At 42.0% G+C, this 11,086-nt stretch overlaps 1 protein-coding gene across 4 annotated transcripts in view; it reads left to right on the top strand.

The window, feature by feature from the left end:
- The first annotated feature begins 551 nt into the window (after window positions 1-551).
- LOC111953468 (polypeptide N-acetylgalactosaminyltransferase 11) overlaps window positions 552-11,086 on the top strand; it is a 53,641-nt gene continuing 43,106 nt past the window's right edge. Inside the window, exon 1 of one of the 4 annotated variants that reach the window (XR_011474310.1) lies at window positions 552-628. The gene's annotated coding sequence lies outside the window, so the exon portion shown is untranslated. Of the gene's footprint in view, window positions 629-825; window positions 910-11,086 lie in introns of those variants that run through there. The other 3 variants (XM_070435607.1, XM_023972768.2, XM_023972767.2) reach the window with 3 other exon arrangements.

Genomic DNA, 11,086 nt, shown 5'->3' with positions numbered 1-11,086 from the left:
GCGCCAATTTGTGGGACTCCCAATCACAGCCAGATGTGATGCAGCCTGGATTTTAACGAGGTACTGCAGTAATGCCTCTTATACTGAGATGCAGTGACAATCACAAGGATAGGTGAAACAGATCAGGATGTGACACAGTAAAATGGCTCTTTGGATAGCTTTAACTACAACCTATATCAATGAGCGTTAGCATTCTAGCTAACAACTGCTGCATCCAAAATAGTTATTTTGCAAAGATCACAACCAAATATAATCTTAGCGACTGTTCAAGCAAGAAACAAAACATAATTGTAAGTGTATGACATCCTAAAAAGGTTATTTTGTTTAGAAGTAATAAAAACGTAAATGTTTGTTGAATGGGTTTCTCACTGCCGCTAAGAGTCGCGCTAATCTTTGCGTGACGTCAGTGTGCCCTTGTACTGGAAAATGTCTACAATGGCACAGATACAAAGATGAATCCTCTATCAATCTCTATGCTTCACACTAGTTGACTGCAGGTTTGTTCGAGTTTTGATTGGTCGGAACTGTGTGAATTGCTCATATCTGATTGGGTAATCCAGTTTTAGCAACTGCTAGTATCACCGCCACTGCACAGACCCACACAATGTAAGAGAGACTGCACTCCAAGGTAATCCATTAGAACTGGTATCTAGCTAACGTTAGCTATAGCCATTTTACTTGGTGCATTTGGTTGTTGTAAACCGAAGTAAAATAATGGTTAAGCAGATAGGAAAGGATTTGGATGGGATCATTGGGGTGTATGTAGTTTTGTGTCACGAGGGTGCTTGTTGCGTTGTGTAGTAAAGGTGGGGAGGTAGCACTTGGGTCTTGCTGCCGTCTGTTTACCTAGCCAACTGAATTTGCAACACCAGCATATACACATTAGGATGTCCATGAAGCAAGTTCATCGTAAGTTTACATTACACTTTTCATTTCAGAAATGTTGGCATGACAATCTTCCTTCGAGTTGCTTCGGGTCTCGCTCATAGGCGATTTGAGGGCTCGCGATATATAGCTAGCGGGCAGCAAAACTAGCTGACGTTATTTGCTTATTGCTTGTTATCACTGCAATGAATGACCATAATTACATGTCAACTCATGTGTTAGTTAAAGCAAAGTAACTAACTTGCTAGCGTGTCTTGTATTGCATGTTAACTAACTAGCTAGAAACTAGAACTTTGCCACTCAGCTTTGCTAAAGATAGATATAACTAAATTGCTATGCATATTATCAGCCAATAGCGATTGTAACTAGTTTGCGTACTACTGTAACGTCAGTGTACTATTGATCCCTGGCAACTAACTATAACGTTACCCAACTAGCTAGCTTGTTAGTTGACCTTACACAATAGCCAACTTTAGTTAAAGTTAACTACTTGTAGATATTTTCCTGAATGCACCCATGCATTATGTTTAGCTACCATATAATAACAAGTTAGTGAAGTTTCTGCGCGTGCAGCTACGTCAGTATACTAGCGTATTAATTCTAGCTAGAACGTTAGTTACACCGAATTTCTAGCGTCCTCTAAGGCTATAATGCCACGGAGGTGCATTGAACCTGCCTGTGAAAACACTGCCGATGGTTGACAAACCAGCTCTTCATGACTAAAACGCTCATATTTTAGACCTCAAACTAAGGATATCAAGCTAGGTAAAAACAACCATGTATTATAATACAATGCAGAAAAATAAACCAGATTGCATGGGCACTAGTCTGTTAATCTTTCACTGGTTGGGTGTGATCTAACCCAATAGTGGGGACGCCAGTAGCAGCACACCGAGTAGGGATGTGTTTGTGTCCAAAGTTAGTTGGAACTGGATGATCCTTTTAAAGACGATGGTGCGTGGAGAAGGATGGAAGCGGAATGCCAGAGGTCCATGCAAAAGAGGTGGTGAATTTATTAACTGAAAGAGTTACAAAAATAAGGATGAATACATGTAAAATGAAGGGTCCCAGGATATGAGAATGACTTAAGAAAGCTTAATTCATTGGAAGAAAGAACGTTTATACAAAAGTCTCTACAACCTCAGAACAAGCTGCGCCCAGCTAAATACATACACAGCCCTGCCCAGCTTGGACTGACCATTACTGCAGTTAAGTAGAGGGTAGGCTACACAACCAGAAGTTCAGGGTAAATGCTTTCAAACATGATCACAATAGGTCTTGAACATTTAGTTTTACACAACATCAATGTCATCATAGTAGCGCAATACATTATTCAATATTTATGCTGCAGTAACATGATTTTCAATAGCTATGACACTAGGCCTTTAAACTAACTGCTTTAGCGGCTATTGACTATAGTCAAAACAAATGTTATTTGTCACATCCGCCGACTACATCAGATGTACACTTTACTGTGAAATGCTTACTTACGAGCCCTTTCCCAACAACGTAGAGTTAAAAAGTATGAACATTAGCATAAAAAGGAAATAATAACAATAATGATGCTATATACAGTACTGAGTCAATGTGCTGGGGTACGAGGTGATTGAGGTAATATTTTCATGTAAGTAGGGGTAACAGTGTCTAGGTAATCAGGATCGATAATAAACAGGGTAGCAGCAGCGTGTGTGTAGTGCAGTGGGGGTGTGGGTAGAGTCCAGTGCCAGAGCGTCCGTGCCATACCAAGTGGTGATGCAACCTGTCAAGATGCTCTCAATGGTGCAGCTGTGAAATTTTGAGGATCTGAAGGGCCATGCCAAGCGTTGTTGTGCCCTCTTCACGACTGTGTTGGTGTGTTTGGACCATGATCGGTCCTTAGTGATGTGGGCACCGAGGAACTTGAAGTTCTCAACTCGCTCCACTACAGCCCCGTTGATGTGAATGGGGGCGTGCTTGGCCCTCCATTTTATGAAGTCCACGATAAGTTCCTTTGTCTTATTGACATTGAATCAGAGGCGTTGTTGTCCTGGGACCACACTACCAGGTCTCTGACCTCCCTATAGGCTGTCTCATCGGTGATCAGGCCTACCACCATTGTGTCATCTGCAGACTTAATGATGGTGTTTACGTTGTGCGCGGCCACGCAGTCGTGGGTGAATAGGGAGTACAGGAGGAGATTAAGCACACACCCCCGAGGGCCCCCGTGTTGAGGGTCAGCGTGGCAGATGTGTTGTTGCCTACCCTCACCACCTGGGGGCGGCCCATCTGGAAATCCAGGATTCAGTTGCAGCGGGAGGTGTTTAATCCAAGGGTCCTTATCTTAGCGCCCTCCAAGCTCATCACTATCAATCAAATTTATTTATAAAGCCCTTTTTTACATCAGCCGACGTCACAAAGTGCTATACAGAAACCCAGCCTAAAAGCCCAAACAGCAAGCAATGCAGATGTAGAAGCACGGTGGCTAGGAAAAACTCCCTAGAATGGCAAGGAACCTAGGTAAAAACCTAGCAGTCCTCTTCTGGCTGTGCCGAGTGGAGATTATTTACATTTACATTTAAGTCATTTAGCAGACGCTCTTATCCAGAGCGACTTACAAATTATAACAGTACATGGCCAAGATGTTCAAATGTTCATAGATGACCAGCGGGGTTATAATAATAATCACAGTGGTTGTAGAGGGTGCAACAGGTCAGCACCTCAGGAGTAAATGTCAGTTGGCTTTTCATAGCCAATCATTCAGAGTTAGAGACAGCAGGCGCGGTAGAGAGAGAGTCGAAAACAGCAGGTCCGAGACAAGGTAGCACGTCCGGTGAAGTCAGGGTTCCATAGCCGCAGGCAGAACAGTTGAAACTGGAGCAGCAGCATGACCAGGTGGACTGGGGACCAGTCAGGTTATCAGGCCAGGTAGTCCTGAGGCATGGTCCAAGGGCTCAGGTCCTGAGAGAGAGAGAGGCACCGGATAAGACAGGAGAAATACTCCAGATATAACAGGCTTACCCTAGCCCCCGGACACAAACTATTGCAGCATAATTACTGGTGGCTGAGACAGGAGGGGTCGGGAGACATTGTGGCCCTGTCCGACTATACCCACAGACAGGGCCAACCACTTTGCCAAAGCACAGCCCCAAAACCACTAGAGGGATATCTTCAACCACAAACTTACTACCCTGTGACAAGGCCGAGTATAGCCCAAGAAGATCTCCCCCACGGCACGAACCCGAGGGGGGCACCAACCCAGACAGGAAGATCACGTCAGAGACTCAACCCACTCAAGTGACGCACCCCTCCTAGGAACGGCATGGAAGAGCACCAGTAAGCCAGTGACTCAGCCCCCGTAATAGGGTTAGAGGCAGAGAATACCCGTGGAGAGAGGGGAACCAGCCAGGCAGAGACAGCAAGGGCGGTTCGTCGCTCCAGTGCCTTTCCGTTCACCTTCACACTCCTGGGCCAGACTACACTCAATCATAGGCCCCACTAAAGAGACGAGTCTTCAGTAAAGACTTAAAGGTCGAGACCGAGTCTGCGCCTCTCACATGGATAGGCTGACCATTCCATAAAAATGGAGCTCTATAGGAGAAAGCCCTGCCTCCAGCTGTTTGCTTAGAAATTCTAGGGACAATAAGGAGGCCTGTGTCTTGTGACCGACGCGTACATGTCGGTATGTACGGCAGGACCAAATCGGAAAGATGGATAGGAGCAAGCCCAAGTAATGCTTTGTAGGTTAGCAGTAACACCTTAATCAGCCCTAGCCTTAACAGGAAGCCAGTAATATGATAAAAAAATGTGGGTCTAGTCAAGCCGGAAAGTAGAGCATTGCAGTAGTCTAATCTAGAAGTGACAAAAGCATGGATACATTTTTATGCATAATTTTTGGACAGAAAGTTTCAGATTTTTGCAATGTTACGTAGATGGAAAAAAGCTGTCCTTGAAACAGTCTTGATATGTTCGTCAAAAGAGAGATCAGGGTCCAGAGTAACGCAGAGGTCCTTTACTGTTTTATATGACACGACTGTACATCCATCAAGATTAATTGTCAGATCCAACAGAAGATCTTTGTTTCTTGGGATCTAGAACTAGCATCTCTGTTTTGTCCAAGTTTAAAATTAAAACATTTGCCGCCATCCACTTCCTTATGTCTGAAACACAGGCTTCCAGGGAGGGCAATTTTGGGGCTTCACTATGTTTCATTGAAATGTACAGCTGTGTATCGTCCGCATAGCAGTGAAAGTTAACATTATGTTTCCGAATGACATCACCAAGAGGTAAAATATATAGTGAAAACAATAGAGGTCCTAAAATGGAAACTTGAGGAACACCAACATTTACACTTAATTTGTCAGAGGACAAACCATCCACAGAGACAAACTGATATCTTTCCGACAGATAAGATCTAAACCAGGCCAGAACTTGTCCATGTAGACCAATTTGGGTTTCCAATCTCTCCAAAAGAATGTGGCGATCGATGGTATCTAAAGCAGCACTAAGGTCTAGGAGCACGAGGACAGATGCAGAGCCTTGGTCTGACGCCAATAAAAGGTCATTTGCCACCTTCACGAGTGTAGTCTCAGTGCTATGATGGGGTCTAAAACCAGACTGAACCATTTCGTATACATTGTTAGTCTTCAGGAAGGCAGTGAGTTGCTGCATCTTTTTACATTTTTTTGATAGGAATAGGAGATTCGATATAGGTTGATTTAAAAAAWATATATATATATATTTTATATTTGTGTCGGAATTGTGTCGGAATTGTAGTTCACATGGAGCCAAATACAAATCTGATTACTGACCATGGGACTTGTGTGTGTGAATGGTTAAATTTGATGTATTTTCCGTGAAGTTTTTTTTATTTGCCCTCAATCTTGTTGCTTGTTAGCTACTCTGTGAATTGTTTACAAACAAATGAGTGAATGTGCTAGAAAGCTAAATGGCTACCTAGCTAGCTAGATGACTGCTGTGGCTAGCCAAAAAGTTGGATCATCTTATGACTGGGGAAACGTCCATGGCAGGCATTGTCACCTACGCTTGCTACATAACTTCTGAGTGATGGGAAGCACCAACACCAATCAGCCTAGAACACTGTGCGCACACCCATCGTTACTATGACAACTGGCGTAGCCATGTCAGCAAATGAATGCTGTCTGAACACACACATCCGATTTGAAAAACAAAACTGATTTGAGCACTATGGCCTGCAGTGTGAACAAGGCTTAAGTCTCTCACACACACACATACACACAACAACAATCTGCAAGGGAGAAAATCCCCAAATCCAGATGTGCAAAGCTGTAATCGCTGCCAAAGGTGCTTCTGCAAAGTATTGACTCGGGTGTGACAGGCAGCCATACAGTCCAAATCACCGCTGCAATATGGCAGCTTCAGATTATACTAACGGCATGTTTTTGTTTCAGCTGGAGAAAGGCTCCAGGTGGCTAATTATAGACCACACTGTGTTTTTTTCCTTTTCTAGCCATTAATCTTTGTAATGGGGCCAGTTCAGCATATTTGAAAAAAGTTGTTATTCATGTAAAAGTGTGGGGTGTGTGTGTGACGGGACTACGCTAGAGAGAGAGACAGACTGCAAGTATATTTGAACTTGCTCGTTCCATTTTCTAAATTGAAACCAGAAGGGAACTGAATTAGCAAGGCTCTGTTCTCTTTTCTGTGGTACAATTTAAAACAGCCTTGTCCCTCTGGACCACTGTGGCTACATCTGATGAATCCCATTTAGCTCGGTGCCAACTTTAATTTACAGTCATCTCAAATTGAGAAATTTGTCACCTTCATCTCAAATTGAGAAACTCTGGCCTCAAAAAGCACTTAACTCCTCCTTCGTGTGAAACACCCGCATTCTTCTGAAATGAATATTGATTTTGTTAATAAATTCAGGCAGTCATTTTTAAAGTTAATGTCCTTTCCACTTCTTTCACACACCATCTAAGCCTTTTCCATTTAGAAAGTGTCAAGAGAGCAACTCGCCTAATTTGTGACAAGCATTGAGCATTCAGGCCTCAATTACTGTCCTGAAGTAGCATTAGCGCACATAGCCTAGGTCTAACTCTCATTAATGTTTAGGCTACAGTTAGCAGCTATTTTGCGCTGGCCCCTTCAGCCATGGATCAATGGGACAGTCTGGAGCCCTGATCCACAGACATACTGTAGTCAACCTAATGGGACAGTCTGGAGCCCTGATCCACAGACATACTGTAGTCAACCTAATGGGACAGCGCTAGCCACAGTTGATTGTCCTGTTATTTGACCAGCTGTCAGAGCTCAAGAGCAAAAGTACTGTCTATTGCCTTGTTTATAAAAGCATGGGGTGGTTTGACATTGAGTCAAAAACATGAGAATATGGGAGATGATACTCTATGCAAGGTACAGTACGAAGACCAATTCCTGGAGTGCACGCTGACAGACAATCAGAGAAGAGATGTTATAATAACCTCAATGAACAGTCAAAATGTATTGTGATGATGCAGAATCTGTTAATCCATATAGGATTATAGGACACCTGGATTTAGACATTAAATGTTACCAGGCACAAAGCCTAGATGGCCCTTCAAGAGTCACTATTAGATAATGAGGCAGGTTGACAGGCTTCCCTGGGTAAGGCCTTCCACCACTGGTGTTTTAATTGTTGATGACTTATTGAATTTCTCGTGTTGCTGTGCTCAATGGCAGGGCAGGGGGTTAGGAACTGGAGCCAGGCTGCTTCTCTCCTAACCGTGTCTCAGAGATCTCAAATTCTCGAACGTTCCCTTTCATAGTCCCCTCCCTGCCCGGCTTGGTCCCTCTGATTCATTTGTGGTGGCGTGGCGATGTAATTTTTGTGCTCGATTAAGCTAAATGAAGTAAATGCCACACATTGTTTACAAAGAGAATGATTGAGTTCCTAGCCCTGCCAAGGCAACAGTCACATCTGAAAAAGACCCGTGGGCATAAATAGGTCGGTAGAAGCAGGATCTGAGGTCAGATGGCACCTCATCTCCATAGCGGGTGGTGTCCCTCCCCTCTTGGCATCATGATGTAGCAGGACGACTGGTCTCCAGTTACGCTCATATATTTGTTGTATCTTTTTGCAACGTCATTGGATCCAGGCTATCATGAAATAACACTGGGTATCAGTGAGTAGTATGAGTGTGTATTTTGACATTTTGGGACTATAAAGGTTCTAGCTGCATTTTTGTCAAAATGTATTTATTGACATAGCCTTGTACTCTGAATAACCCAATTCATAATGATACTAGATAAGTATTTCTGACACCATTCAAACCAATGAGGGTTCGGAACTTTATAGCCAGTTATCTCAATCGTCTTTTTTGCAGATAGAACCATATAGTCCCAAGCCGTCAAATAGTCATCTAGCGAGCCTAAATCATAGCCTTAGATCGCCTTACTAACTGGTTTATTCTGAAGCGTGTTCATTGTTTTTATACTTTTGAAATACAACTGCTTAGTTTAGCAAAGAATGATCTAGTATTCTTTCCTGAATCGTCTCTGGTTTGTTAAATCAGTAGCTGGTCACCCCAGCCTCAGGTCAGCTCACTTGAGACCAAGAGTAGCTCAGGGTTTTCCTCTTGAACTAGGCCTATTTGGTTATACATTTACGCTAATCATTTATGTGTTTAACAGACTTGTTTTGCTGAGTACAATAGTTTTGTGTTAGCCTAGTATATGAATCTTGGCCTAACTATTCATATTAACTTTTTGGGGTTTATTCTCTCATGCATTTGTGTGTGTGGGTGGTTAATGGTTAACTTGTTGGTGAAATTCAAAAGAACTTTGTCCTTATAACGTTCTCTCTTTCTGGGAAATAAACGGCTATCAACATTTTAACATCAGCTATAACTTTTTTGTTATACTACTGACCGCAGAAATATAAACTAGTCTAGCATATAAACTAGTCTAGTCTTTACTTGCCAAAAAAAACTATACCTATAACCGATATTTAAAAATGTTTAAGCATTCCAGTACAGTTAAATAGTTAACACACACACACACACACACACACACACACGGACGCAGCGGTCTGAGGCACTGCAGCTCAGTGCAAGAGGTGTCACTACAGTCCCTGGTTCGAATCCAGGCTGTATCACATCTGGCCGTGACTGGGAGTCCCACAGGGCAGCGCACAATTGTACCAGCGTCATCCGGGGTAGGCCGTCGTAAATAAGAATTTGTTCTTAACTGACTTGCCTAGTTAAATAAAGGTTACACACACACACCACACTGACCAAAAAGTTATTTTGTTGGCATTTACGTATGTCCCCATTACCAGTAAAACATAATCAAAACCTATTTCTTTCACTTACTTGCTGTGCTGTTTCGTTGTTCATTTGTTTCATTCTCAACCAGGATTTCTCATACTATGGAACACCGTTTGGGTCTTTGTGTGTCAAATAACACTATTTGACGTGTCAAATAACACTATTTGACCAATCAGGACCTGAATATGACTGCACATAATAATTTAACGCGTTCATTAATTGATGTAGTTATTACACATAGTGTAATCAATCACTCGGATTTCATATGTCACAACGATTCATCGATACATATGCTATGATGCTGGTAAAGTTGTCTCGCACAGTGCTGGTTATATATATATACAAAAGCTAGCTAGCTTATGGATGCAAACAATGTTCTTCCCCAAAAACATAACACAATTACATCTGTTTCAGTAGCTATAGTTAGCTAGGTGTCATCTAAAATAACCCTAAATTATAAGAGCTTTTATTTGATTAATGGTGTTCAGACCCATCTATGTGAATCTAGCAAAGTATGTCATTGACAGTGATGCAAATGACTAAAAATAGTAGAATTATGCCATAATTGAATAGATCATGCTAAATGAGGTTGGAATGTTTATATAAAATCAACAAAAGACAATTTGTTAATTTGACAATCTGTTGAAATCACACTGGATGTATTATACTTTAGAATTGCATTGGGGGCATATTTATTTCACTGTACAGCCTTACCTATGGATTGTGGATCAATTGCATGGAGTATCAGTCTACTCAGTGACACCCAGAGAACATTAGCGTTGTAGCTCTTATTGCAGGACTCATTTATTGTCAACCTATGTGTATTGAACACTATTCCCGAGGAAAAACAATACGGTGTGGATGTTTTGAAGTCTGATAACTGGGGGAAAAAATATGTATCTTGGGTATTGAGTAGACTGATACCCCATATCATTGATCCCCAATCTTTAGGTAAAGCTGTACAGTGCAATATGAATGTCAATAAATACACACAATAGGCTGACTGGGAAGGTGATTTGTCACAGTCCCGCGATAAGAGCTACAACACTAATATTTGCGTAAACTCTTCACAGTTTTGGTCTGTGGGTGTCACCGAGTCGTCTGATACACCATTTCATTGCTTCACATTCCAACTTTGTTTAACATCTAGTCTAAATATGGCATGATTACACCAATTGTAACCTTCTGCATCACTTTCAAAGAGGTGCTTTTATTTTGAAGGCAAACCGCAAATTCCACTATTGTGCCTAATCCTTATTGTGGCTAGCTTCACAATACATAAGTCTGTCCAGTCGAGCATCACTAGCCAGATGAAGCTAGCTGGCTGTTTATAACGTTAGCTTTGGGCAACAAGGTTAAGTAGCTGGCTAGCTATTTTCAATAGGCAAGCAATTTCAATAGGCAAACAACAAGTTCTACCTAGCTAATACTTACTCACAAGGATTCCTAAATCATTGCTAAAATAATGAATGACTGCAGTTTTTACTAGTCATTTGTTTTCAGGCTGGTTGTATTGGTGCAAGCTAAAGCTAGCTACTCCAGAAGTTGCGATCAAACAAATAATGCTTTATTACCAACGCGGTATTGTAAACACATCGTTCATGGTCAGTGTTTGCTTGTTTGCAGACTTTTGTACAGCTTTGACAGTGCTACTGATAGTAGTGCTGACGCTTGGCTTGCACGTGCAAATTCAGAATACACAACATTCTATAATAGAACTCTTATTTCACGTGTCAAATTAAAAGCTTATTTGATGCGGTTTTTGACCCGCAAAGACCCAAACGGCGTTACGACGCTATTACTGTGTAACTCCGGTAGGCCATTTTTCTTAATTTTTTTTCTTACTCTTTCAAATGACTGCTCGACTTGTTGACTGCTCGATCCACACAGCAGACATTGTGGGCTAGGTTAGGAATGCTGTGTTGCACATTGTAGTG

The sequence above is a fragment of the Salvelinus sp. IW2-2015 genome, linkage group LG27 (genome assembly GCF_002910315.2).
Source record: "Salvelinus sp. IW2-2015 linkage group LG27, ASM291031v2, whole genome shotgun sequence".
Lineage (NCBI taxonomy): Eukaryota > Metazoa > Chordata > Actinopteri > Salmoniformes > Salmonidae > Salvelinus > Salvelinus sp. IW2-2015.
This window is presented reverse-complemented; position numbering and strand designations above follow the sequence as displayed.